At 42.4% G+C, this 27,480-nt stretch overlaps 1 protein-coding gene across 4 annotated transcripts in view; it reads left to right on the top strand.

Moving 5' to 3' along the window:
* PRLR (prolactin receptor) overlaps positions 1–27,480 on the top strand; it is a 141,671-nt gene that overhangs the window by 88,423 nt on the left and 25,768 nt on the right. For 3 of the 4 annotated variants that reach the window (XR_004316376.1, XM_032470882.1, XM_006194514.3), the window contains exon 2: positions 8,711–8,772. The exons of the other annotated variant lie outside the window; for it this stretch is intronic. The gene's annotated coding sequence lies outside the window, so the exon portion shown is untranslated. The remainder of the gene's footprint in view (positions 1–8,710; positions 8,773–27,480) is intronic. 4 annotated transcript variants of the gene reach the window in all.

Below are 27,480 nucleotides of genomic sequence, written 5' to 3'. Positions count from 1 at the left end.
TACATTGAACTCTCACAACAATCCAAAAGTAGCTAAAGGTATTCCCACTTTACAGATGAAGAAACTGAGATTCCAGGAAGTTTTATGTCTTCCTCAAGGTCACGTGGCTAGAAAACGGCACAAGTCACTTTTATATACCTTTTCGTCCGGTTCAAGTTCTTCACCCATCCATTGAACCCAGGTGTCTATACGTAATGAACCATGCTAGCCAATGTGCTGTATACTGGGATACAGCTACGCTAACATACATAAATTTGTTTTAATAAAAATAAAAGTGTAATGCCATTGCCCCTTTGGAAAATGATGTTACCAAAACCCATGGAGAGAAAACAGAAGTAAGAGCCTGAGATGAAGCTGTTGAAACAAACATGGAGCTAAGGAACCTCAGAGTAAAACAAACTGTCTGGCTAGATGCTAGTCCTCCTGACTCTGGGGAGCCAGGCCCCAGGTTTATGGGAAATAAAAGAACACTGAACATGGCAGTCTTCGTACTAAAGAAGGTGTGTTGCCTTATTTCCATCGACTGGGGAATAAGTCTGTTGTGCCCATGTTGATACTTGAGTTCTCCGCTTAATGATTTAAGATGTTCCCATTACCATCACCATTCACCCACCAACAGCACTTTTCAATTAGCCTTGGGAACAAAAGAGTAAACAGAAGCATAATTTATCATTCTGCCATGGTCAACTGCCTAAAAAAAGTAACATCTGATAGGCAAGCCAACAACTAGACTGAAAAACAGAAGTGTCAGCATTGACACATGCTAGTTATTTGTTGTAACACAAGGGTCATTAGCTGTGTTGCTTCAAGAGTCAGGGAGAAAACAGTTCAAGAGCCAGATGGCATTTAGATGGTCCCCAACTGGCTAAAGTAGCAGAAAAGCAAAAACAGATTTTCCTCCTAACATTCCCCTCTAAACAGCCTTCCTGATTACACAGTGTCAAATAGGAACGATTTTGGCTACTAATCCTAAATAATCCTGAACTTTGGATACTAAATCCAGGAAATATTTATTCTCTCCTATTTCTAGGTAAAAAGATGTTCTCGATTCAGATTACCACAATCATAACAATATGCTATTTTAATTAAAAGAGTATGTTCTTTCCCCAGTTATAGTATTAGTGGCTTCAGATGCATAAAGAACATTTTCGTAAACCCCTTCATGGGGATTTAAGCATCAGGACAAATGTAACATTCCAAAAATGTTCTTAATGTTGCAATCAATTGGGGATTATCTTTTAAGCCAATTTCTTGAGAATTCTGGATAAGGTCTTTTCAGCACTGAGAGGTTGTTTTTTATTGTCCTTTTAATGAGGAGTGTAACCCTAGCTTATAGATGCTACAAGCTTCATTGGGAAGGTGGATTTACACTCGTGGCCTCTGAACTAAAATAAGCAGAAAGCTCTTTTGTTCAGATCCACTGCTGGTGGCCACCTCATCCAACCCATGGTCGCCCCAGTCAAAGTGGCCATTGGCTGATTTATGCAGACTCACGTTCATGCCGTGGCCACTCACCAGACTGGAACCCCCACCCTGCTTTTAAGTGACCCTGAGTTACTGCTATCAGGCTTGTAAAATCTAGCTCTAAACTCTACCCTTCCCTGCTAGTCAATCAAGGAGATCTGGACTTTGTTTTGTGTTTGTTTTTTTTAAGTATTGCTAGTACTCTTTATTTACATTACACTCATTCCCAAAAACGATTTGAAGTAGCCTGTTTTACATACGGCTCTTCTGTACTGTGACCTGGGGCACATTATAACAATCATAAGACATCCAACCTTTCACAGTGTTTCACTTGTGAACAAAAAAATACTGCAAACCATATCAGTAAACAAAGAATGCTGAAACCATCAAGTCATCAGCCACTGTAGCTGAAGTAGCCCCAGTGAAGACAAGCCTGCAGCCCAGCCTCTGCAGCCACTCACAATGGTGCACCCCGAGGGGACTCAGAATAAGAAAGGACAGAATACTGGCCCTAGATAGCTAGGTGCTTGTCAAAGGAATGAATTCAATGAGCCCAAATGTTTGCTTCCTCCCTTGCATAGAAAAGCACTAAATTCTTTAACTTGAGATGCCTGGTTTTCTTTAGATAACAAGTAATCTTTTATTGTTCTAACTACCTGGTCATTGTTGTAAAGCTCCTGTATATCCTAGCTCCTCCCCTACCTCTTCGGAGCAGTCCCTCAGAGCGATCTGGGAGGCTGTCACCCCGGCTCGAGTCCTCCCGCCAAATAAAACGTAACTCTCAACTTTTAGGCTGCACATTTATTTCAGTCAACAAACTCTTCCAAAGCCCTTCCATGTACCTTCTCTTGTTAAAGTGATTACCCTCAGAACCCCAATTGCCTGTGATATGCTTCTGATAAAGCTAGCAGATGGAAAACATCTCGGAAAATAAGGGTACGAGACAAATGCAAGGGTCACCTTGTTAATCTGTGGACTGGTAGGACTAGCATTTCAACATGTTGGTCCAACACAGTGGTGTTTGGTTTCAACTCTGGCCTCCAGAGAAGTTCCCATCTTGGATATTTCTTAAGAATGGGAGGTCAGTAACACCAAGACCAGGAGGATATGCTGCCAAGGAGTCATGCAAGGAACTTCTTAGAAAGAAATGAATTAAGCAATTTGTCCTGAATGTTAGTAGCTGGAAAAGTGTCTCAGATTTTCCCCACAGATGACTGCAGGAATATCTATACTCTGGAGTAGGGATTATAGACTACAGCTTGAATTGTAAGAGTCCAGTCTCCAGAATCATAGCGTTTCAGAGTTGGAAGACTGGTCTTCCAGGCCTGATCCAAGTCGCTAACCCCTTTAGGATCTCATGTGGTCTCTGTGTGAGCATCTGCAGTGACGAGGAGCTGGCCTCCTGCCAAGGGGTTCATTTCATCATTGGGGCGTAATTTTCATTAAAAGGCTGTTTTTCCTCTTGAGTCCAGGGCTTTTACCCTATAATTTGACCCATTTATTGTGGTTCTGCTCAATGATGGACAAGTGGATTGTCCAGGGAGGCACATCACTACCCTGTTGTTGAACTTGAATCTACCTCCATGTAATTTCCTCCAGTTAAAGAATTTCTCTTCTTGTGCCTTTGGATCCACTTCTTCAGCAATCATAGAGGCCCTAGATGGTTTCAGAGACAACACACAAAGCCCCAGAGTGTTGGCACGTCTTCCTGCTTGCAGCATCTCCTTGTCCTCTGTGTCTCCCAAATCTCTTCCTTTTCCTCTGATAGCTGCACCCAGCTCTCTTACAATTCTTCCGGAAACCAAGCATGAACTCACACACAGAAGGCAGCAAGTTTTTGTGAAAAGGGTAGAAGAACTTGGTTCAAGCCCTGACAAATTTCTCTAAAGCTTCATCATATTATTTACCTGATCAGGGGTGGGGGGGAGAGTATAATGATAGACTGTAAGTGGATGTTTATTATAAATTGCAATGTATATTATAATGCTACTGAATATTTGAACATTAAATTCTAAAAGACCTCAAGCATCATGTAGTCCTTGCTCCTCATTTTAGACTTGACGTTAAACAGAAAGAAAACTGACATGTCCAGGGACCACAGGAACAATTGGAGGCAAGGCTAAAACAGACCTGATATTTTCCCACTCACAATCCCTGGCTTCCTGTACCAACTCTCTGTTGAACAATGAAGGAAATCAGTGAAATCACCCATGCACAGACCAAACCCTAAATGGTACCCAGCATGTGTTAGGTGCTCCATCACTAGTGGCTGAAGAAATATGCCAGTAAATGAGTGAATAAATGACTAGTACAATGACTAGTGCTTGTTTCTGTTGACATGTTATGGTTGCCTCCAAATGTCACTTATATCTTTAATCATTTGTTAATTAAGTCTCTAATAAGGGGCTTGGTTCTCCAGATGTACTTGTGAAGGTTAAAATGAGACAATGCATTAAGGTGTTTAAAAGCTGTGTCTGGCAGTCAATTAACATTAACTAATTATTATCATTCTCTGTTTGCGTGCCATGTTTCTAAATAACAGTCCGCTGATGCTGTAAGGACTCACTAAACTGAAAATCACTTTGCAGTATACTGACAAGAGGAATTCTGGAACTGCAGAAGTCTGACTACTATTTGTCAGTTGCCATCGTATGCCTTTAACTAGGCCATCCATGCCCACCTCTGGTTGTTTGTACCAAAAAGACACAAACAAGGTCCTGAATTCTTTCACTTCCTCCTCTGGGCTTGTGTTTATTCAGCCCCTGACCTTCGGGCTCTGTCTCCCACTCCAGTCAGCACTTGCCTGTTGGACCTGACAGTCTGTTTGGCTTTGAGCTGTTTGAAGCTTCGCACTCTTGGTCCCTCTCCCAATCTCCATCTCCATCAAGGTTTTGGAATTTCCCTTTGGTTTCCCTCCACTCCCAGGCACCGTGGGAGCTTTATTCCTTCTAAACAAGCCCCATCCCCTTGACTCCAGTTGGTGTGTTTTCCTCTCCATATTATTGGGGGTCAGACATTCTCCATGTTGTGGCATTTGTTGTAAGTATGGATTTCTTGATCCCTGGGGCTGGGCATTAGAATTTAGACTTTTCCTATTTCTGTGTTTCAGGAAAGGGAAAAATAGAACATAGCCAAGAGTTATTTTTTTCTTCTTTATTTTTGTGTCAACTGAACTGGCTTTTTCATCTCTCTTTTTTTTTTTTTTTTCTTTTTTTCCTTTTTTCTTTTTTCTGTTATTTCTTTTTTCTTTTTTTTTTTTTTCCTTTTTTTTCTTTTTTATTCTTTTTTTTTTTCTTTTTTTTTCTCAGAACTTTTTTTTTTGGTAAATAAGAAAGAGCTTGGATAAACTCATCAGTTGGGATTAGAAGTTCTGGTGTGGAAAGAAATATTGATTATCTTTTTAATCTCTGTGTCTTGTGATGAATTACCACTTAATATCTTCTCGTTTGCCAGTGCTATGTCTGCCCTCAATATATCCCACCAAGAATTAAGTTCCTTCAGAGCCTGAACTTGATCTGATTATGATCACAGCTCAGTCCTCAGCATCTAAAACAGTGCTTAGCCAATAGCAGACAACCAGTCGGTGTTTGTTGAATATTGAATGAATGAATGAATGAGAAGCAGGATCGAGTTGTGGTTGGACCATAGCCTTTGACATCAAAGAGATCCCAGGTGAATTACTCGGTATGCCACTTTCCAGCTATGAGACCTCTCTGAATTTCAATTTCTTCATCAATAAAACGAAGGTGATGATAATACCCATCTCATAGATTTGGGGAGAATTAAATAAGATAATGCATGTAAAGTTCTTTGCACAGTAGCTGGCATGTTCTCAGAACTTGATAAATGTTGACTATTACGTCTGTTCTTTTCAGTGAAAATCCTCAAGGTTTGAGGCCTATTTGAGTTAATTGATTGAATTTATGCAACTAGTAGTGATAACTGTGCTAAAGACAAATTAGTTTAATTAATCTGTCAGCCAGATTTCACTCAAAGAGCCAAGTTGACAAAACATGTGTCGGTCACACCCACCATGTTTAAAGCAGGGTACCAGTCTTTCAGGAGTGGGCAGGATGCAAAGATGGGTATGACACAGTGTCCTGCCTCCAGGAATATAAAATCTAGAAACTAACTACATGCATAGTGCTGTGCAGAGTATATATATATTTGAGGTGTTGCTATCTCCCACATCTGATTTAGCCTCCATGCTTTGCAGAGCATTAGTCTACAACACTTGGCTCCTCCTTTGAGTACTTTCAGTGACAAGAAACCCCTCATCTCATGAATGAGCTCATCCTATCCGGAACAGTCATCTCTTTTCGAAAGATCTTCCTTCAAATTAGCACAAATCTGCTTCCCTATGATGTTTACACATTGATCTAACTTCTGCCTTCTGGATACATCCAGAATAAATCCATTTTCCCCTTTTTAATAGAAGTCAGCAAAGGAAGGCCTGCAGGCCAAATCTAGCCCACCATTTACTTAGTAAATCAAGTTTTATTAGAACACAGTCAGGACTGTTCATTCACACACTGTCTGTGACCGCTTTTGCACGATAGCAGAGTAGTTGCAGCAGAAATTGTATGGTCCAGAGAGTCAAAATTATTTACTGTTTGGTCCTTAGAGAAAAAATTGTTCAGACTCTGCCCTACATGACAGACCTTAAACACTTAAGACAACTAACATATCTCCTCTTAAAGTAGGGAGCCCCAGAAGTGAGCCCAGAACTGTAAGTGGGAGCTAATGGAGGCAGAATGAAATAGTACTATCACCTCCCTTATTCTGGACATCATACTTCCAATTATGTGGCCAGAGAGCAGGTCAGGCTTCGACTGACACACAACACTGGAGTCAAAAAGGACTAAACCTCTGACTTGTTTTTCCCGGAGGCTTCTGTTAAGTTATGCCTCCCCACCCTACACTGGTGTAGCCTAGTGTCTGCAAAACTGTCTACAAAACTTTACATCTTTCTGGCCTGTCTAAAGCCATCAGAAAACAACTCAGCACATAGTCGAAGGCTGTATCAGTCAGGGCCAGACAGGAGAAAGATGAACTACTCAGCTAGGATTTTTAAGAGAATGTTATGTTACAGTTTACGTACCTGTGGGCAGAGTTGAGGAAACTAACAAGGAAATTTGTCGCACTCTCTCTGCAGGAAGGGAATGGGGAGGGAGGGGTTTACTGGCACCCAGTGATAGCTGGAGCCATGGAGAGAGGCTCCTCACTTGGAGCTGTGGCAGTGGAGACATAACCCCTGCCAGAACCCAGCTAGGAGGAAGGCAGAGAGATGGGGAAACAGATACCGTGATGGGCTCCTCTCCCATCCTCTGCCTACTGTGTGTGGGACCCAACCAGAAACTGGAGGAAATGTGAGTCACAGGAGTCAGCCCCCAGGGCACAGAGCAGGACCGAGAGTAGGTGTGGGAGTTGGGGCAGAAAGTGACAAGAGCTAGGTGGTATGGCAGGTGCTTTTTAAAAATTCTGAATGAATAAACAGATGAATGAATGAAGTGAGCGCAAGCCCTGGCACTCAGTCAATGTTTGTTCAACTGCAGAAATGAGTGAAAGGACCACAATGTCCTTTATGCGCTTCTGCCCCAAAGCCCTGACCACTGCTGCTCGCTAGTTGTTCCAGAGTTTCCACCCTCAGCACAGCCCTCCTCCCGTGTGACCCTCCCCCCCTCCTCCCCTAGCCTCTGCTGACCCCTCAGGGTTTCCCGCAAGGGTATAAGAAGAGTTGAGATTTCACTTGGGAGGTAATAGAGCAGAGCAGGAATTGTTCTAAACAGAGTTAGAACATGATCAAAAGAGAGGGCTTTTAGTCCTGAAATGATTCCCAGAATCTGAAATACATTCTAGAATGTTTAGCATTTTAAAATTAAAAATTCAACATCACAGGACCCTGTGAAGAAGAACTGGTGGCTTCTGAGAAAGCCCCCAGACAGCTGTGTTAGGAACTCTGCATTCACCAGACACCTCACTACCACATGCCTTGGAGCTGGCCGCTTTATGCTCAGGTGGCCCTTGTCACTTCACACGCTTTTATTGCTAAGATGTCGGGGTCTCTGTTCATTATGCCAGTAGCCACGATGTGGAGGAAGTGGGATGTATGAGAGAGGTTCGGGGTGGCAGAAAGCCACTGGAAGTAGTCCGCAGCTTCCCGCCTGCCACTTCCTCCTCTGTGGGTTGAGTCAGCGTGGGGTATATTCAGCACTGGATTCCTCGAAGGATAATCCCCAGGATTCTGGATTTTGAAGACATAGAAATAATTTGAAAATATCGTGTGGTCTGCTACTCTGGTTAGACTGTTTTTTTTTTTCATGGAATGTGCAAGAGAAAATTGAGCACTAAATTAGGAATTGTTGCCTGTATATCAAAGCACATTTTAAAAAGTGACTGCAGACACATAGCCTAATTTCCTGAATTCATGTATTCAGGAATTTCCTGTATTCCAATCCTGAGATCATTTTTGTTCTAACTCAGATCCATACTCTTAGCAGTTGTCACCCCATGCCTCACAGACCAAGGCCAGTCAGTCCCCAGAGTTTAGAATGTTTTAGACAAGACTTAGAGCCAGATCTGTTGGAAGGAACCAGCTGGAAACCACAAGCCCTGATGGGCACAGCCCAGCAGATATAAGCACATACCTGGCAGTCCAGGTCCCGTCACAACCAAAAATTATTCACATTTCCAAAAGCAGTCTTCTGCCAGTGCTCAGATGAACCCATGAGATAGAATCAAACTCCAGCTTGCAGTTGGAGTGGCCAAATTCTCAAGTCAGCCATGGCAATGACAGGATATGTCAGTAAATTTCATTCCAGGTCTCCAGGGCCAAATTCATAAAATCTAATCCCAATTAAGATAACTGGCAACATTTGAGTAAGATCTTTAGATTAGATAATAGTACTATAACAGTAATTTTCTGATTTTAGTCATTGCACTGTGGTTATGTAAGACAATGCTCTCATTCTTAGGGAGACACATTGAAATAATGAATGACGCAGAGGCATCATGATTTCTCAAATGATTCAGAGAAAAATAATAATTTGTGGATACAGAAAAGAAAAGGAATGATAAATCAAAGTTGCTAGAAAACTAATTCAAAAAACAAAAACAAAACTAGAGCTGTCATATGCTTGTCACTGAAGCGCAGTAATTTCAGTCATGCTGTTGCTGTGAAGTGAGTCAGAAGGAGCATCTCTTGTTTCGTCATCATTGAGCTAAACTAAGTCATTTCCTCTTTCAGCTACAGAACTCTTCTATGTCTGGAGATGAACACTAAGGATGCTTTCCATATGAACCCTGAAGGTAAGGGGAACTTGATGGCGAGCTCTCTTGCTTGTCACACTGCCCGTCTGTCCTGCTATCCGTTTCATCAAGGCACCGGCAAGGACTCAACTCTCTTGACTCGTAGAGAGAATAAATCCCAACCAGCCAACATCCACTTTGTTGCATTATGCTATTCTCAGAGACCTTTTCTAGCTCCCCAGCCTGTCCTATCTAGAAAACCCTTCTCTGTTTTTCTCAAAGAAAAATACCAAAACTATCTTTTTTATTGAAGTATAGTTGATTTAAAATGTTGTGCTAGTTTCTGGTGTACAGCAAAGTGATTCAGTTATACATATATATACATACACATATTCTTTCTCAGATTCTTTTCAATTATAGATTATTACAAGATATTGAATATAGTTCCCTGTGCTGTACAGTAGGACCTTGTTGCTGATTTTATATGAAGTAGTGTGTATATGTTAATCCCAAGCTTCTAATTTATCCCTCCACCCCTTTCCCCTGGTATTGGTAACCATAAATTTGTTTTCTATGTCTGTGAGCCTGTTTCTGTTTTGTAAATACGTTCATTTGTATCACTTTTTTAGATTCCACATGTAAGTGATATTGTACGATATTTGTCTTTCTCTCTCTGACTTATTACTTCACTTAGTATGATAAACTCTAGGTCCATCCAAGTTGCTGCAAATGGCATTATTTCATTCTTTTTGTATGGTTGAGTAATAAATAGATATATCTTCTTTATCCATTCATCTGTCAACAGACACTTAGGTTGTTTCCATGTCTTGGCTGTTGTAAATAATGCTGCTATGAACACTGGGATGCACATATCTTTTTGCTTTAAAGTTTCCGTCTTTTCTGGATATATGCCCAGGAGTGGGATTGCTGGATCATACAGTAATTCCATTTTTAGTTCTTTAAGGAACCTCCATACTGTTCTCCATAGTGGCTGCACCAATTTATATTCCCACCACTAGTATAGGAGGGTTCCCTTTTCTCCACACCCCCTCAAGCATTTATTATTTGTAGACTTTTTGATGATGGCCATTCTGACTGGTGTGAGGTTATACCTCATTGTAGTTTTGATTTGCATTTCTCTAGTAATTAGTAGTGTTGAGCATCTTTTCATTTGCCTGTTGGCCATCTGTATGTCTTCTTTGGAGAAATTTCTATTTAGGTCTTCTGCCCTTTTCTTGATTGGACTGTTTGGTTTTTTTGATGTTGAGCTGTGTAAGCTGTTTGTATACTCTAGAAATCAATCTCTTGTTGGTCACATTGTTTGCAAATATTTTCTCCCATTCCATAAGTTGTCTTCATTTTGTTTACGGTTTCCTTTACTATGCGAAACTTGTAAGTTAAGTAGGTTCTATTTGTTTATTTTTGCTTTTATTCCCTTTGCCTTGGGAGACTGACCTAAGAAAACATTGCTACATCTTATGTCAAAGAATGTTTTGCCCATGTTCTCTTCTAGGAGTTTTATGGTGTCCTGGATTATATTTAAGTCTTTAAGCCATTTTGAGTTTATTTTTGTGTATGTTGTGAAGGAGTGTTCTAACTTCATTGATTTACATGTGGCTGTCCAGGTTTCCCAACACTGCTTGCCAAAGAGACCATCTTTTCTCCATTGTATATTCTTGCCTTCTTTGTCAAAGATTAATTGACTGTTAGTGTGTGGGTTTATTTCTGGGCTCTCTACTCTGTTCCACTGATCCATATGTCTGGTTTTGTGACAATACCATGCTCTTTTGATTAATGTAGCTTTGTTGTATTGTCTGAAGTCTAAGAGGGTTGTGCCTCCAGCTTTGTTCTGTTTCCTCTGGATTGCTTTGGCAGTTCTGAGTCTTTTATGTTTCCATATAAATTTTAGGGTTATTTGTTCTAGTTCTTTGAAAAATGTCCTGGGTAATTTAATAGGGATCACATTAAATCTGTAGATTTCTTTGGGTAGTTGGGCCATTTTAACATTAATTCTTTTAATCCAAGAGCATGAGATATCTTTCCATTTTTTTTAATCATCCTCAGTTTCCTTTATCAATGTTTTATAGTTCGTAGCATATAAGTCTTTCACTTTCTTGGTCAGGTTTATTTCTAAGTATTTTATTTTTCTGATGCAATTTTAAAAGAAATTGTTTTTTCATTTTGTCTTTCTGATATTTTATTATTAAAGAAATGCAACAGATTTCTGTATGTTAATCTTGTATCCTGCTACCTTGCTGAATTTCATTATCAGTTCTAGTAGTTTTTGTGTGGAGTCTTTAGGGTTTTCTATATATAGTATCATGTTATCTGCATATAATGACAATTTTACCCCTTTGTTTCCAATTTGTATACCTTTTTTTTTCCTTGTCTGATTGCTGTGGCTAGGACTTCCTACACTATGTTGAATAGAAGTAGTGAGAGTGGGTACCTTTGTCTTGTTCCAGATTTTAATAGGACTGTTTTCAGCTTCTCATTGTTGAGTATTATGTTGCCTGTGGGTTTGTTATAAATAGCTTCTATTATGTTGAAATATTTTCCCTCTATACCTACTTTGGTAAGAGCTTTTATCATGAATGGATGTTGAATTTTATCAAATGCTTTTTCTGCAACTAGTGAGTGATCATGTGGTTTTTGTCTTTTCTTTTGTTGATGTGGTGTATCACATTGATTGATTTGCATCTGTTGAACCAACCTTGTGACCCTGGGATGAATCTGACGTGATCATGTGTATGATTCTTTTTATATGTTGTTCGATTCAGTTTGCTAATATTTTGTTGAGGATTTTTGATCTATATTCATCAAAGATATTGGCCTGTGATTTTCTTTTCTGGTGGTGTCTTTATCTGGTTTTTGGATGGTGCTGCATAGAATGACTTTGAGGATGTTCCTTCCTCTTCAGTCTTTTGAAAAAGTTTGAGAAGGACTGATACAAGTTCTTCTTTATATGTTTCATACAATTCTCCAGTGAAGCCATCTGGTCCTGGACTTTTGTTTGCATGGAGTTTTTTTATTATTATTATTATAGATTCTGTCATACTTCTAGTGATCAGTCTGTTCAAATTATCTATTTCTTCTTGATTCAGTTTTGACAGTAGCAAAACTATTAACAGCTGACATCTTTGTAGTGAAATTAAGGGAGATTTCAATTTTCTCCTTATTTTTTTTGTGCTTGAGAGTTTTTCAACAATGACTGTATTTTTTAATCAGGAAAAGAAACATTATGTTTGCTTTTATTTTCTTAAGCAGCTCTGCATAAATTCTTGCCAAAGCTTTCTGGCTGCTTCAGCCCCCAATATTGTCACTACTACACATCCCCTCCCTCCCAGCCCACTGACAGTCCCTATAGAACGGCTCATATATGGTGGGCTCTGCATCTTCCCCATCTACTATCAGCAAGGAAAATCACTTCACGGCCCCATGACCCACTGAGCCCCAGGCACAATCTCCTGGCTTGGCTCTCACACTTTGTTGATTACTTTTCCCTACCTACAATATTCTATTACTCTTTGGAGTTAGAGTTGTATGGAAGCACTTAACTCACATATTCCCCCTTTATGCCAACTCAAGTAGCACACCCCAATTTCATCTCCTTAGGATACTAGGCCCAGCTGATAACTAGGTCATGAAGTATTAAGAGTCAGCTTGACAGATGGAGAAACCAAGCCTCGGGGCTTGTCTCTGTATATACTACACAGTAAAATGGGATCTAGACCCTCTGAAACCAACTTGACACATGTAGCTCTGAAGGTGAACTCTCTCTTTCAGAGGACGTTAAGGACTCATGAAGACATGAAACTAACTAGGTCATGGGTGGAAGAGAATTCTGGCCAAAATTATTTGAGGATTTCCTGAGGTCACTCCAGGGTACTTACTAGTCTTTCAGCATTGAAAAGTGATAGTTCTTTGAGGACCATCTGACACTTCAGTGTCAAGAACCAAGCCTGAGCTTTCCCTCTGGGACAGAGTTTCTCAATTTCAGCACTGTTGGCATTCTAGAACAGATAACTCTTTGTTGTGGGGGCTGTTTTGTGCATTATAGGAGTCTTAGCAGCACCCCTGGTCTCTACCCACTGAATGCCAGTAGTCCACCACCCCGCCCAACTTGTAACAGCCAACGGTGTCTTCAGATGTTGGCTACAGATCCAGGGAGGACAAAATCTCCCCCTACCCCAAGTAGTGACAATAAAATTATGTTTTCAGACATTGCCAAATGTCTCCTTGGTTGGGGAAGGCAAAATCACCCCCAAAGAAAACCCCTGCTCCAAAATTACCTCAACCCAGCAAGAACTTTTATTTTTCATGCAAATAGACTGAAATGTATAGTGTCCAGAGTAAACATTAGCAAGGACTGGCAGAAGGGGTGCCATAAATTGTCAAAATGGTTTGGCATGGCAGGGCCCTATGGCTTAAAGCTCAGAAGTATTTGGTAATACTGCCATCAAACCAGACCACCAGCTCCTCTGAGTTTCTTTCTTCTTCCTGGGTTTCTGCCCTTTCCTGGGTTTCTTCCTGGGCATGCCAAATGCCTCATAAGATTTGCTTGAATGAAAGGCAAATGAGAGAGAACAGGGCAACACTGAACACTCAAGCAGTCTTTTCCTTCATGAGGTCCAGAAAAGCACAGTGTGGTCTGAACTGCATTGCAAAGCCCCAGAGGGACTTGGCTACTCTTTTTTAAAAATTTATATGTGTACTTATTTATAAACTACATTGTTGCATGAAAGATTTGTGACTTAATTGTCTCATTTCCTTCATAAAATTGGATATTGTTTAAACAAATATGTGTGGGTTCTGGGCAGTGGCTTAACTGGAAATCCTTTTTCTATCCCTGAAAGAGTGTATGGCAAGTGAGGTGGTGGTAGCAGCTTTACCTGGGGACCAGTTGGCAAACCACGGCCCCGAAAGTAAATTCCAGAGCACCAGAATTGATCTTCACTCTTCCTGCTCATCTCCAAGTGTGCCTCTTCTGTCCCCAGCTGATCTTCCCCTGCATTCACCCCTACTATCTTCCTCCCTTTACCCAACCTAGTATTTGGTGTGAAAGTATTTGCTTCTGATGCCAGTATATATCTGTGAAAATACAGGCAAGAACTTGAGAGCAGTCTTGTGGTCATCCAAGAGAAGCAGAAACACCGCTCAGTGTCAGGGTAAAAGGGATATTCAGAGAGCAGTGTTCATAAAAGAATTCAGAAGGAAAATCTCTCCCTTAAAGGGGGGATTAGAATTAAGAATAGAATTGCAGTTCCTATCTGGGACCCTGCAACAGTGCCACAGTCCATGGTGTGGCTTCCAGTCTGGCTTCTGGTGTCTTTGAACTGTTAACCCTCCAATCCTGTCCCAGTGGTAATGATCTCTCCCTAACAACCACTCCCTGGCACCTCTTCCCCAGGGCGGAACAGAATGCCAGTCTGAATAGCAAGCCAGGTTCTTTTGCAAGAGCTTGACATCCTTTGGGCTCTGCCCATTCCAACCCTTCTACCTCCAGCTCTTTCCCAGGCTCCCATCTGCATATCTTAGACCTTAACTCTCCCCAGATTGCAAGAAGCTAGGAGGAACTTTGAAGCAGCCCAGGGCACTGGGAAAGATGTGCCCATCCAGAGAGCATGCTTTGATGTGGATCTAAAGCTCCAAGCCCATAATCTTTTCACCCACCATGCTGGCCTGTCAGAATCCTTCAAATGCCTATCATTTGAGCCTTTGCATTGACTGAACTATGGCATTGTTCAAAATCTGCATTTACCTAAGAGGGGGAAGACCTTAATTTACAGATAGGAATTTGTTTATCAGATTAGCTTGTTGGTACTTCTCTAAGAAGAGGGCCTTGGAATTGGGGGCACAAGACAAGTTAATTTTGACTGGAGTGGAAAGACTAAAACAAGTGAGATATTGAGCTTGCTGTAGACTTGTGTTGTCCAATACACTGGCTACATGTGGCAATTTTAATGTAAATTCATTGAAATTAAATGATATTAAAAACTCAGTTTCTCAACCACGTAAGTGGCTGTGGCTGCCATATTGGACAGAGCAGACATAGACCATTTCCATCACTGTAGAAAGTTCTCCTGTGTGGCACTCATCTCGATGGAGGTGGTACTGCCAATGGAGAGTTCCGGGACACAGAGAGAGCCTAAAATCACCAGCTGTGTTGGGAAGGACAGAGAAGAACAGGAGAGAGAAGAGAATTCCAAAGAGATAGCGAAAGGGCATCAAAGGCAAACTTCGTGTGCTTTGTCAAGGACCCAACCTTGAGCAAACGTGCATCTACCCCACCGCAAAACTTTTGATGTTGACATCTGCAAACACAGAAGCAACCGGGGTTGGCTTTGGCTCCACTTCCTCCCTTGTATGGCCCCTGGGATCTGTGGGCTCCCTGTGAAGAAGCAGGAGACCCTGTCCTGAACCCTGAGCTGAAAGAAGGGCAAAGGAGTCACTGGGCGACCAGCCAAAGGGAAATCATCACTCCGGTGGCACATGGCGGCCCCTCAGTATCCAAGAGTCTCCCCTTGGGAGTTCCTAAATCAAAAGACATTGAAGGGGAAAGGAGCACCTTCTCCATCTGGAATTCGACCTCTGCTCAGAGTCTGGGGGCATGGAGGATCTGAGGAGCTTTGCCCCCACTGCTGACTCTTTCTCACTCACATAGCACCTGCAGTCCCGTGGAGCATTTTCACAGTATTAATTCATCTTGCCCTTACGATAGTTGGCTGAGGAAAGCAGGACAGATGGACCCTCTCAACAGTTTCTATTAGAAGAAATGCATCTCAGAAAGAGGAAGAGAGGATCCAAAGTCAGTCTGACTCAGAAATGGCAGAATGGGCTCTAGAAACCACCATCTGATTCTGCAGCTTGCGTTGCCTCTCAGGTGATGAGGGTTGCTTTGTACCCCTCCAGATCCCCAAGTATGCCAGCCCCAAAGGGTGTGACCTCCATCCGGATCACGCTGCAACTTTATTTCACATCCAGTCCCAAGCCCTGACTGTCTCCTGGATGCTTTGTTACCCAATGACCCTTGCGAGTAGCCAAGCAGAGGGCAAAGTGGACTCCTGGCTGGAATGAGAACACCGATGTGACTTTTCCCAGAAGACGCCTCCCAGAAAAATACTGATGGCACTAACGCACCAAAGCTGCTGAGTCTGTTTTCCAGTGCACAAGACATCAGAAGATACAGTTTTCCTGGCCCCCAAAACTCTAAGTCTGCAGTGGGAGACCTCGGAACATGCCAAGGGCTTTTGTTGGCTAGAAAAGGATCCAGAAAACTGAATTAGATTAGTCCATCTGTAGGACTTTCAAATAGTTTGTGGCCAAATATTTATGACTTTTCTCAAATTTAAGAGGATTTCTCACTGTATGAGAACCATTTATATACATGGCTAAACAGCCAATCAGATTCCATGTTTCCTTTGACACAACAGGCACATAAATCAACAGATGTGCTGAGTAACCTTTGACTTCCACTCTTAGTGAGCTCTAGCACTAAATCAGAACTAAAAAGAAAAAATCTACAAGCTAATCAAATAGATAAAGCAATAGTGAGGAGAGTGACAAAAACAAGATGGTTACTATGAATGTGCCTAATAAAGCAATACCCCTGGCCACTTGCTACTTTGTGCCTTCCTTTTACACCAGCATCTTGATTCTTCTCAGTCAGTGCCCACTTTCTTCATCTCTAAGCCACTGGAGTTGAAAACATAACTATGTCATCAGTTAGACCAGGGAGCTGTCCAATCTTTGATGAAATCATCCCCCAAAGCCAGACGCCCGGCTAAAAGTGAGTTAAACAGTCGGCGTGTTACACTCACCATCCTGAGAAAACCAGTTCCAGGTTGCTGGCACCAGCTCCCAGTATCAGCAAGAACCCAGACTCTTTCCATTTGGGGAGATGTCTCCTCCCCACTCTCTCTTTCAACCATGGCCAAATATCTTTCCCAGCAGACCCCAGAAGATTTCTGCTGTATTTCAGTGGCCATACTGGGTGGGATAACCACTCCCAAACCAATCACAGACAAACCGGAAATGAGATTACCACGGTTACCTTAGACTGATGACTCTTTATCTCCCAGACCAAGCAGCTGAGAGCAGACAAAACTGTTTTGTTCTGTGCAAAAACAAAAAAGGGGGGGGGGGGGGTAATAGTTGTTGGAAAAGCAACCAGCAGTGTCTACTGTACCCAGTTCTACACAGGGCAGTGAATGGAGAAAGAAGAGGGGCTTTCTACTCCTCATCCCTGAGGCAGCCGCCCCAGGGGAGCCCCGAACCACCCTGAGCAGATCAGGTCTGCCTGCTATTGACTCTTCTGGCTCCTGAAGAGCCCCTTTTGGCCACTTCATCAAAATGCTCAAAATCAACATGCTTTAAGTCATACCTTTCAGGCGAGGTCATGTGCTATCCAGACAGCTCTGCCAAATCAGGGTCTCATAAGCTTATGAGTTTTTTATTAGCTTCTCTCTCCTCGACCAGACTAAGTACTAAGCGGGTTGCTTTAGCGCAATGCTAGATTCTCAGGGCCCTGTCCATGCCTGCTGCTCAGTGGACATTTGTTGAAAGATGGATGGGTGAATGGATGGATGGATGGATAGGTGTTTCAGCCACCAAACTAGGTCGACCCTGAATTTTTCTGAAAATGCATTAGAAGTAGGTAAATCCTGGTTTCTGTTCCTCTTACCATTTCTGCTCTGCACTGGGAGTCTTTATTGCTTTAGTCCCAGGTCCAGCCTGCCTGTGGTCCCTGGCCATTACGTCTTTGATTGGGCAGGTTGCTTTTCTGCTAAGAGAGGGCTCCTGAGAGAAGCTGAGTAAAGGAGAAGGAAGAAAAAAAAGAGTGAATATAAGCCAGTAAGAGAGACAAGTAATTATCTTGCTGGATAAGTAGCCCAGAGGCTCTGAATGAAGAAGGAAGTTTGAAAGAGCATATTGTACATGAGTGAGAACGAGTAACTAAATCAGGTAGAGGCAGGCTGTGCTGGTACAAGATGGAGCAAGATGAGGGGAGAGAGAGGGGCTTGGTACTGATGTGGGTTCAAGATGGTGCAGAGATGGGCAGACCGCCAGGCCATAGGCAAGGGGGTGGGGCTTTAACTCTTGAGCCCGCCAGCTGCCCTTCTTCCCCACCACCCTTTGGACTTTCAGATTTTCCCACTTTCTCCACCCTTTTCCCCTCTTTTCCTCACTTTAAACTTCCAGATCCTCTTGCTTTGTGTTTGAAGGATGAACAGAAACTGAGGGGCCAGGGCAAAACAAATCCCCAGCTTCCATGAGAGAATCCTACTGAACTTCTTAAACTCCTCTTTAAAAAGATGACCCCACCCTTCTCTGAGGCTCTGCCAGAGTTTTTCCATGAAATTGCCTTTCATCCACTTGTCAGAAGCTTAATGACAAATAATGGCTCATCGGCCCTGGGTATTTTAAATAACCCTAAAATGGACATAGTAATGGAATTCGGAGAAGTGGAGGGAGTTCTTAAAGACAAGTGAGCAGGACATCAAAACCTTGAAAGCTTTCTTTACTGCTTGAGAGATGGGGCCCACGCTCAGCCACACACAGATGAACATTGGAGGCTGACTGTCAACAGCTGAAAATTTTGCTGTGACCCGTATAAGCAATTTCTGTAACCCACCCTAATGGGGACCTTTTCCATGTATTTACATCACTAAAGTCCAGGTTTTCATTAGGGGATTGTTTTTATGGTGTTAACATTTTTGTTGGGAATTTTCCCCCTCAATTACAAAAGTATTTTATTTAGGTATTTTAGTAATATTTTATTTTATTACAAAAGTAATTTTTTTAATTTTACGATCATCCTCCCAGAGATAATTGCTGCTAATACATTGATGTGTGTGTGTGTATATATATATATTACAATGTGTATATATATATATATATATATATATATATATATATATATCAACATATTTTATAGGTGTGTATATATACATATATATATTTCCAGTGTATATATATTTCTTCTGTGCACATATGGAGTTACCTATATTGTAATTGAAGTCAAACACATCTGCTTTCTCTACTCAGTTATCATTTTTCTTTCACGTTTCCGTATCTTTAAAAATTTTTTATCACATTACTTTAAAGATTAAATAATATTTTGTTGTAGATTTGTACCGTGATCTAGTTAAATAAGCCTTTATGATTCGATACTTAGATTTTTTACAATATTCTCTTTTTATAAAGTAGCACTGGGGGGATTTTTGTGTGTGCACATAATTCTTTTTGCACATCTCTGTTCTTTTGGGATAAATTTCTAGAAGTGTATTTTCTGATTCAAAGTGTGTCTACGGTCTTAAGGCTTTTAATATGTATTACCAGGAAGATTGTATACATTTACACTCAAAAGGCGAAGTGCCAGTCCCGCCTCTACCTTCAAACAACAAGAAATGTTTGCAAACTCACTGTTACCATTGTGAAATCTCACAGGGTTGGGAAAAGAATAAAATAAAATATTTTAATAAGAAAATACTTTGAAAATTCGAAATCCTATTAAAACCCGCATTGCCCTCATTATCAGTTCTTAGACTACCCAAGATAGGTAAGATACTATCTGTCTCAACCACATGCACCAATGATTTACAGCCCATTAGAGACTATAATCCTTACCAGCTTTCCCCTAAATATGATTGATACCCAACAAATGTCATTTATTTAAAATCATGTATTGAGTACCTTCTATGCATTGAGCTTTGTATTAAGAGGAATATAGAGTAAAAAAATAATAAACACAGTTCTTGACATCACTGAGCTACTAGCCTGGGTGGAGTTTGGGAAGAAAGATAACTAGGGATTCACTATCAGTTCTATGATAGGGTCAGGTCCTGGGTTCTCTGTAGACAAGCATCCCTCACTTTGGGGAAACCCAAGGAAGTTCCTGCCTGAAGGAAGGAAGCTGAAACTGAGGATAGGTGGCAGTGGGGCTTCGGAGTGGGCGGCCATGTGCCAATCCTCATTGCTTCTGAAACAGCATCTTCCCAGTACGTATACGTCTGCATAGAAAGGGAGCCATTTCCGTGTGGCAAAGACTTTCACAAGCCACATGGGAGGACAAGATCCCTGGGGGGCATACTTTGAGAAACACTGGGTGGTGTTAATTTCTTTAGATATCAGCCTGGCATTTTCAATCAACGAGACACATTAACTGAGGCTGAGAGCACGATGGCGTGGGACTGAAGAGGGGATTTGAGCGCAGAGTGGAAAGGAGATACAGGGGCAAGACAAGGCAACTGGCAGGGAGAGGAACTACAGAGGAAAAGACAGAGACTCTTAATAAGGAATTTGGCCAAGTGTCTGCTTTGAAATGTGGTACCTGTCTACCCGCAAAATCCTTTCCCTTGTTAATACATGAAGTGATGTGGAGTTAAACGTGACCTCCTGATGGGTAAAGAGTGAGAACTAAGACTGCCTGTTGGAGGCTGCACACTTGCTTTACTCGTCCCTCATTCTGTAAGCATCTAAGTGCTACTGGAGACTTCTCTTAAGCAGGGATCCTCTCTTCTGAACTGCGCAGGATATTAAAGTGAACATTATCTGCTCTTCTTCCCATATTGGCTCACTGACCCCACTTGAGCTCTGCGTGCCTGGCACACGCACACCGTTTGAAAGAAAAGGCAGGATTATAATGGGTCTTTTAAGCAATCAAGGACGTTCAGAAATGCATCTGAGAAATCCAGGTGCGATCAGACCCTCTGCTTAGGTACTCCTAGGAGAAACAGCCCAAGCCACTTACGTTTTGACTTGTAAACAAGCTGACAATTGGCAGAACTGGAGGAATCAGCAAAGCAGCAAACTTCCCTTCCAAATTATATTGTTCTTGTTGTAATATTAAAGTTAATTTCTATCTATGAAGCTGAGTTGAGAAGCATGGGAATGCAACAGTGGGATGTCTGCCACACCAAAAAATGAAAATTCCTTATGGGTAATATTCCAAGAAGATTGTTTACAAAGATAAGGAGAAATTGACTAAGCTTCTAGATATTGACTTCCTAATCTATTTTTTTTTTCCTTTGGTCTCAGATAGGGTTCTCTGGAAGACACACCATCAACTATATGTTGTGCAAAGAGGTGACATTATTACTGTAAAGCAGTGAGTCAACATGATTTACTGGGTTCTGCCAGGCCAGTGTTATGGTAGCCAAGTATGTAGACATTTGCATAGACCTACTCCATTTGCCATGTGCAGATACATTGGCACAGGAGCCTAGCAGCCAGTTGGGAGCTAGGCCCACTGCTTGCTGATGTACACTAATGGGACGGTGGGCTTATTAAGAAATATGTGGAGGGATTCTTTGGTAATTGACAGCAGCACTTCCTTTTTGAAATGTTAAGCATAGTGTACCCCATTTTCCTAAGTGCAGTTGTCTTGCTTTGGGTTACAGAAATGCTTCGCTCTTCAAAGCTCACTTTTCCTGCAACCACATCTCAGTGGGCTTTGTCGCTCATCTGTCCTCAAGTTCATATTAATGAACACAAACAGCTTTATTGGAGGAATCCATAAGTTCTCAAGATATATCTTGCACGAATATGGTGGGCCTACTGATTAATGGGAAGAATATGTTGTAGAGTTCAAGGTCAAGTGCTTTTTCAGTGGATCTGTGAATCAAAGTAATGTGTAATATATGGCTTTATTAAAATATTCAGTTAGCCATCCAACAATTGGTGTTGAACACCTGCAGGCATGTATAATTGTGACTGTTGTGTCGGGGCTGAAAATATAGAGAAAGCAAGGCAGGGGTGACTCCCAGACTTTGGTGATAGTATTCAAGATGGAACAGTAGGCTGGACGTCAGAGGCTTCCTTCTTATTAACAGCTCTTCTACTTGGTTAAAGATAGTAGTTACCATCTAAACTAAGCTACACTGATTGTCCTAGAGTATCTGGATTAGTCGTGCTATATAAAGCTAGTCATTATAACATCCAAACTCTGTCTCAGAAGCTTAACAACCAAAGGTTTGGTTCTCACCCATTACAATCCAGTGGCATCAGCAGGGGATGCAGGATCCTTCCATCCATGGGCTGTACTAAGCCTTTAAGACTGACATGCTCAATTTCATCTTCCTCTGGACAATAACGGATCAGAGAGACAGAGAGAATATGAGAATGTGTGAATGTTTTAAAGACCAGAACTAGACAAGAAGTGTATCATTTCTGCCCACTTTCAGAGGCCCCCAACTCAATACCTGATCCTGTCTAACCACAGGGCAGTCAGTGAGGTAAACTATAGCTCTTGTGCCCAGAAAGAAAAGGAGAAGCAAATTCTGATGGACCCTAGAAGCTTCTGCTATGCCTGTGAATGGTCTCCCAGAGTTGTAGCTGAGGTGGTCCTGCAGGAAGCAGGAGTTAGAGAGGGAAAACGCTTTTGACACATTCTTGAGAATTTCTTCTTAGACACTGCAGCTTTCTCAGATGTGCACACAGCCACCCTCAAAGCTCTAAAGAGTCTCCCATCTGGTACTTGGCCAAAAAGCACCTCATCTCTTGAGGCTCCAGTTGCCCCATGTGAAAAAGAGATGGGTTGGATCAGAATTCTTTCAAGTCTTTTGGCTCTTTTTATATATAAAATGCTATGATTCTAGAACTGTTGCTGTTCATTTCCTCCTGAGACAAATAAACAAAGAGCCAGGAAGCAATGCCAGTTGGTCAATAATTTTTTTATTTCATTTTTTAACTTTCCAAGCCCACATTTCTAAAATTAAAATATACGTAATAGACAAGATTGTCACTAATATAATAGTGATCATTTTTATGGCAAAGTTGTTTTGCATTTGGATGAACAGCACATACACACACATATGTAACATACACAGAGCTCCCTCTGTGAAATACAGTTTTGTTTGAACGGTCTTGCAAAACATATGTTCTCCTCCTCCTGCTCTTGCCCTGTGTTAGTCAGTTCTACGGTGGTAACAAATGGTGCCATCTCAGTGGCTTACAACACATTTCCTTTTTCTTCCTTTACATAAGGATTGTGGATCAGCTGTAGGTTGACCATGGCTTTGCTGGGATTGGCTGAATTCAGCTGGTTCCACCTGTTTTCTCATTTTGGAGCCCTGACAGAGGAAATAGCCATTGTCTGGGATATCCCGAGGGCATACAGAGAATAAGAGCAAGAAGCCTTCAGCCAGTAAATACAGTCCCATGCAATTGTTCTTAAGGCTTCGTTTGGACAGAAAAATTCACACCCACTCACATTCCATTAACTAGAATTTTTCACATGGCCAAGTTCAAAGTCACTGAGATGCATGTCAACTCCTCACACAGGGTCCATGTGCTGACTTAAAGAAAAACACACAGTGTAAGAGTAGTGAGTTTTAGTTTTATTTGTGGACCTTACTGAGGACTATATAGCCCAAGAGACAGGCTCTCAGTAGCTCTGAGGGAACTGTGCTGAAGAGGTAGGGGAGGAGACAGTTTATATATGATTTTTGGCTGGGGTACACATGCAGTGGAGCATACCTCTTGTGAAAGATTACTGCTGGTCACAAAGAATGGCTATCTCAAGTTAATGATTTTAGTGCTTTCCTATGAATGGGAAGATGCAAGAATCTGAGGCTATTAAAACTTTTCATGAGATATGCATCTAATTATCTGAGGGAACTGTTTTTCCAAGGCAGAGTGTCTCGCCCTCTTTTTCATCCTGAATTCTTCTCAGGGTGCACTGTTAGTGAATACAGTGGCTGATTTAATCCTTGTAGAGTTGGGTGGTGAGCTCTTTGTTCTTCTTTGTTTACACGAGTGTGTCCTATGACAGAAGGTGGGGGTTCGTAATCCTATGACTGGGAGGGAGTAAATTGTTGGGGACTGTCATCCAGTCTGCTCACACCTCCATTGCCTCCATTGAAATTCTAATTGCAACATTCCTCATGGAGAGGAAGCCACTCTACCTTGGCTCTTAGCCCTTATGCTGTGGGAAGTTCTTTAACTAGAGAGAGTTAGGAGGGAGATGCAGTGAGCAATGGGGGAGTGGAGGGATTTTAGCAAATGTTTATGTAGTCCTCATTGTAGACAGGGCACTGTTTTAAGCTCATCACAAATACCAACTCATTAAATTCTCATCATGGCTCTGAGAGGTACGCAGAGGCAGCAGGGCGGACGGAGCCTGACCAGGGCCCCCAGGAGGGCCAGGTTAGGGTAGCACAGGAGAGGGAGACAGATGAGAGGAAAAGGAGGAAGGAGGGGAGCCTGGGTTCACAGGTCCCCTCCCAGGTCTCTCCCAGTCGAAAAAGGCTCCCTGCAAACCTGCCTTAAGCTGGCCTGAAAGTTTCAACTACCCCAAGTCTTCCTCTTACATGTGGGAACACTGAGCCCAGAGAGATGGAGTTAAGGATGTGCTGGTAAATGTTGAACAACTGCTCTCTCCAAAGAGGAAAAAAGAAGAAGAAATTCCCACTTACAGCATTTGCCGGTTCCCGTGGTGTAAATACTCCCGCTATGGCTGATTTCAAGCCACCAACACCAAGCCAGCGGGCTTCCAGCTTCCTGCAAAGGTAACAGTTACCCCCCGTTGTGAGCCTGCACCCCTGGAGAGAGAGTCCCCTTGACCTCACAGCTCCTGAAGTGCAGAGCCCTCCCCACAAGAAATGCCCAGGTCAGGTCGGTCCTTTTAGGAAAATGCCCTTTCCAGGCCCAGAGGGTGGAGGAGCACCCCAGATTCTTGCATCTTCCCATTCATAGGAAAGCTGGGCTTTCAAACGTCAGCTTGCGTAAGAATCACCTGAATGCTTGTTAGAAATGCCCCTTTAGGTACAGGCTTGCAACCAGTAGATAAATAAGTCTTGGAGAGCTTAATGCACAGCATAATGATTATAGACAACAGTGTATTATAAACATCAAAGTTTCTTAAAGACTAGATCCTAACTGTTCCCATCTCGAGAAAGAAATGATCATTATGTGACTTGATAGAGGTGTTAGCTAATGTAGTAATATAATATATAAATATATTAAATCAACATGTTGTGCACCTTAATCTTATGTAATTATGTCCCAATAATTGTTTTTAATTTTCTAATTAAAAGAATGCCTCTTCCTAGGCCCCACCCTCTAAGAATTTTGACCTGTTTTATCTGGGATGGGCAGTAGTGCCCAGAACATGCTCTGGAAGCAGTGCCTCAAGATATTCACTGCTGCTGCAGGACCGTCCTGGATTCCCCACAGCACCCTGCCTCAGAGCCACCCTTGGGAAAGGGGAGTGTGCTGAGAGAGCCCTTGATCAGAAAGACAGATGCCCTAGATGGCTCAGAAACCATGGTCTCAAGGTCCCTTGACGTGTCCACCAAGCCATGGGGTTCTGTATGTTGAAGCTTCCTGAAGGTAGGGACCAGCCATGAGAAGTCGAAAGCATGGTGTTTAACGACACGGACAGTGGAGCCCAGCTGCAAAGTTTCTCTCCCTCCAGGCACTGCTCGCTAGCTGTGGGACCTCGGACCACTCAGGGAGCCTCTCTGGGCCCCAGTCTCATCTGTAAAATGGACATATTCTTGGTACTTACATCTCAGTGCCTGGCATGTAGTACGTCCTATACAAAGGTTTGCTGGCTTCATCACCACACATTTCTGAGCACACAGGAGGCTTTTAAGATAAGTTGTTGGTTTAAACCACCTATCCCTTTGAGCTTCCATTTCCTCACCTTTGAAATGGGCGCAATGGTATAGTACTAGTGACAGTAATAGCTTTCCTGTCCACTGCACATGATTATTAGAAGAGTCACATGCGACCTGAAGACTGGGTTCCCATTTCTGCTTTGCTGCCTGTGCTGTGAGATAGTGGACAAAGCCAGTTACCTCTCTGAGCCTCCGTTTCCTCTTCCACCAAGGGGAGCCTCCCTGCAGAGGTGGGATAGCATATGTATCAGATGACCTCAGTGGATCCCAACGCTGGCTTTACACTGGAATCATCCAGAGAGCTTTTTTTTAAATGCTCATGTGCCAGTAAGTCCAATTCTGAACCAATTAATCAGAATCTCTAGGGACTTAAGAGGTACCCTGTGTGGTTCTAATGTGAATTCTGGATTGAAAACCACTGACGTCTGTGGGACAGCTTTGTAAACTGCAAAACACAACGTCCAATTTATGGATGTTTTTTGTTCCTAATTGATAATCTTACAATGAACTAGTTCTTCTGAAAATCAGGCCAAAGGGTATTTTCCACCATCTGTCTGAAGTGTGCATTGACTGGGGAGAATTAAAACTCACTCAGTTCCCATTCTGGCCTTCAGGCCAAGCAGGCTGAGTGAAAACAAGCGTCCCTCAGATCAAAGATATTGCTGGCATGCTGTGGCCAGTGAGTGGAGTTGGCGTCATTGGCTTTGGAAGCCCTGCCTCCAGCCACAGGGAAGCATTCAGTGTTCTGTTTTATTAAGGTGATTGCAGTGCAGAGGCACACACATCACTGTGTGGTGATTTACCCCGGCTAGGTTAGGGGCCAGGAGATCTTTCTACTTAAGTCCCCACATGGAATATCAACCCTGATTCAGCTCCAGTTTGGACAAATGCAATCTCTGCTCACTGTCTACCTCTTAGAACACACAGCCTTCATCATGCACAGCACACCCCCTCCCCTTGGACACATCGTCACATAGCAGAGTCTTCAAGAAGCTCTTCCCTCTGTGAAATCTCTGGGATTCACAAGAGAGAGGGAAAGGGCGTCTGGAATCAGAGGTAGATGTTTTCTATCAGGCTCTCTACTCTAATAACGTCCACACAGCCATGATGTTCTGATTAAACTGCTGGCCTCTAAGGCGATGGTCGTTTTACATAGAAGTGATTCCCTTGTGGAAGGTGCCAGATATTTCCCACTGAAGGATATCTCAAAACAAGGAATGAGGTGGAAACCTGTTTGAGAAGCAATAATATGTAAACTTGATCATTGCAATGGTTAAAAAAAATAGCAACAATGGATGACATATGAGCAAGTGTCCTGCTGTAAAATTCTGGGCTATGCCTATGGACAGATAAAGATTTCGTGTCAGGTAAATATGTCTGCGTGCAACACAGGAAGAGCTAGAACCTTCACTCCCCACCCTCGGGCCAGGGTTCTCCTCGCACTGGGTCCCCAGCAGTCAAGGTCTACATTCAAGAGCAGATGCCATGTCACTCATTCTTTCTGCAAACAGTCATCCACCATTGACCTTTGGCAGAGCTTGTACAACAGTGAATGAAACAGCTCGTTCCCGCTGCCACTCTGCCCACCCTGAGCAGATTAATCCCTCTGTTTTCCAGACTAAATGTTGGCACTCTGTGTTGGAAAGACAAGCCAGATTCTTGGAAATCCAAGGGCACCTGTGGGGTTCTCTCCCTGTTATTTTAGCCTCAGGCCATCTAACAGGTGGAGGAACAGGTAAGGAGACCCAGGCAGCAGAGGACCCTGACCCAGCAGACCCCAAAAGAAGCAGCTGACACAGTTCCTAACATTTAAAACAATGGGTGAATGTATTTAAAATCTGTTTGCAAGAAATGAGATTGTTTGCATTTTTAGGATGAGAAAGGCATTAGAAATTTAATTTGCATTTACAGTCAGGAGCTATGGCAGGCAGTGTCCTTATCATTTATGGTAGAAATTGGGCAGAGGCACCAAGCGGGTGTGAGGCATGCAGGGCTCTCCTGCCATCTGAGACTTGATCAGTCTTGGCCGAATCCAAGGTTTACCAAAACCTGGAAAACATAAATGTTCATCAAGGGGGTTGACTAGGTAAATAAATTATGATCTTTCATTCAATGTAGTATAAATGAAGATGAATGAGGTGACATG

Source organism: Camelus ferus, chromosome 3, assembly GCF_009834535.1.
Source record: "Camelus ferus isolate YT-003-E chromosome 3, BCGSAC_Cfer_1.0, whole genome shotgun sequence".
Taxonomy (NCBI): domain Eukaryota; kingdom Metazoa; phylum Chordata; class Mammalia; order Artiodactyla; family Camelidae; genus Camelus; species Camelus ferus.
This window is presented reverse-complemented; position numbering and strand designations above follow the sequence as displayed.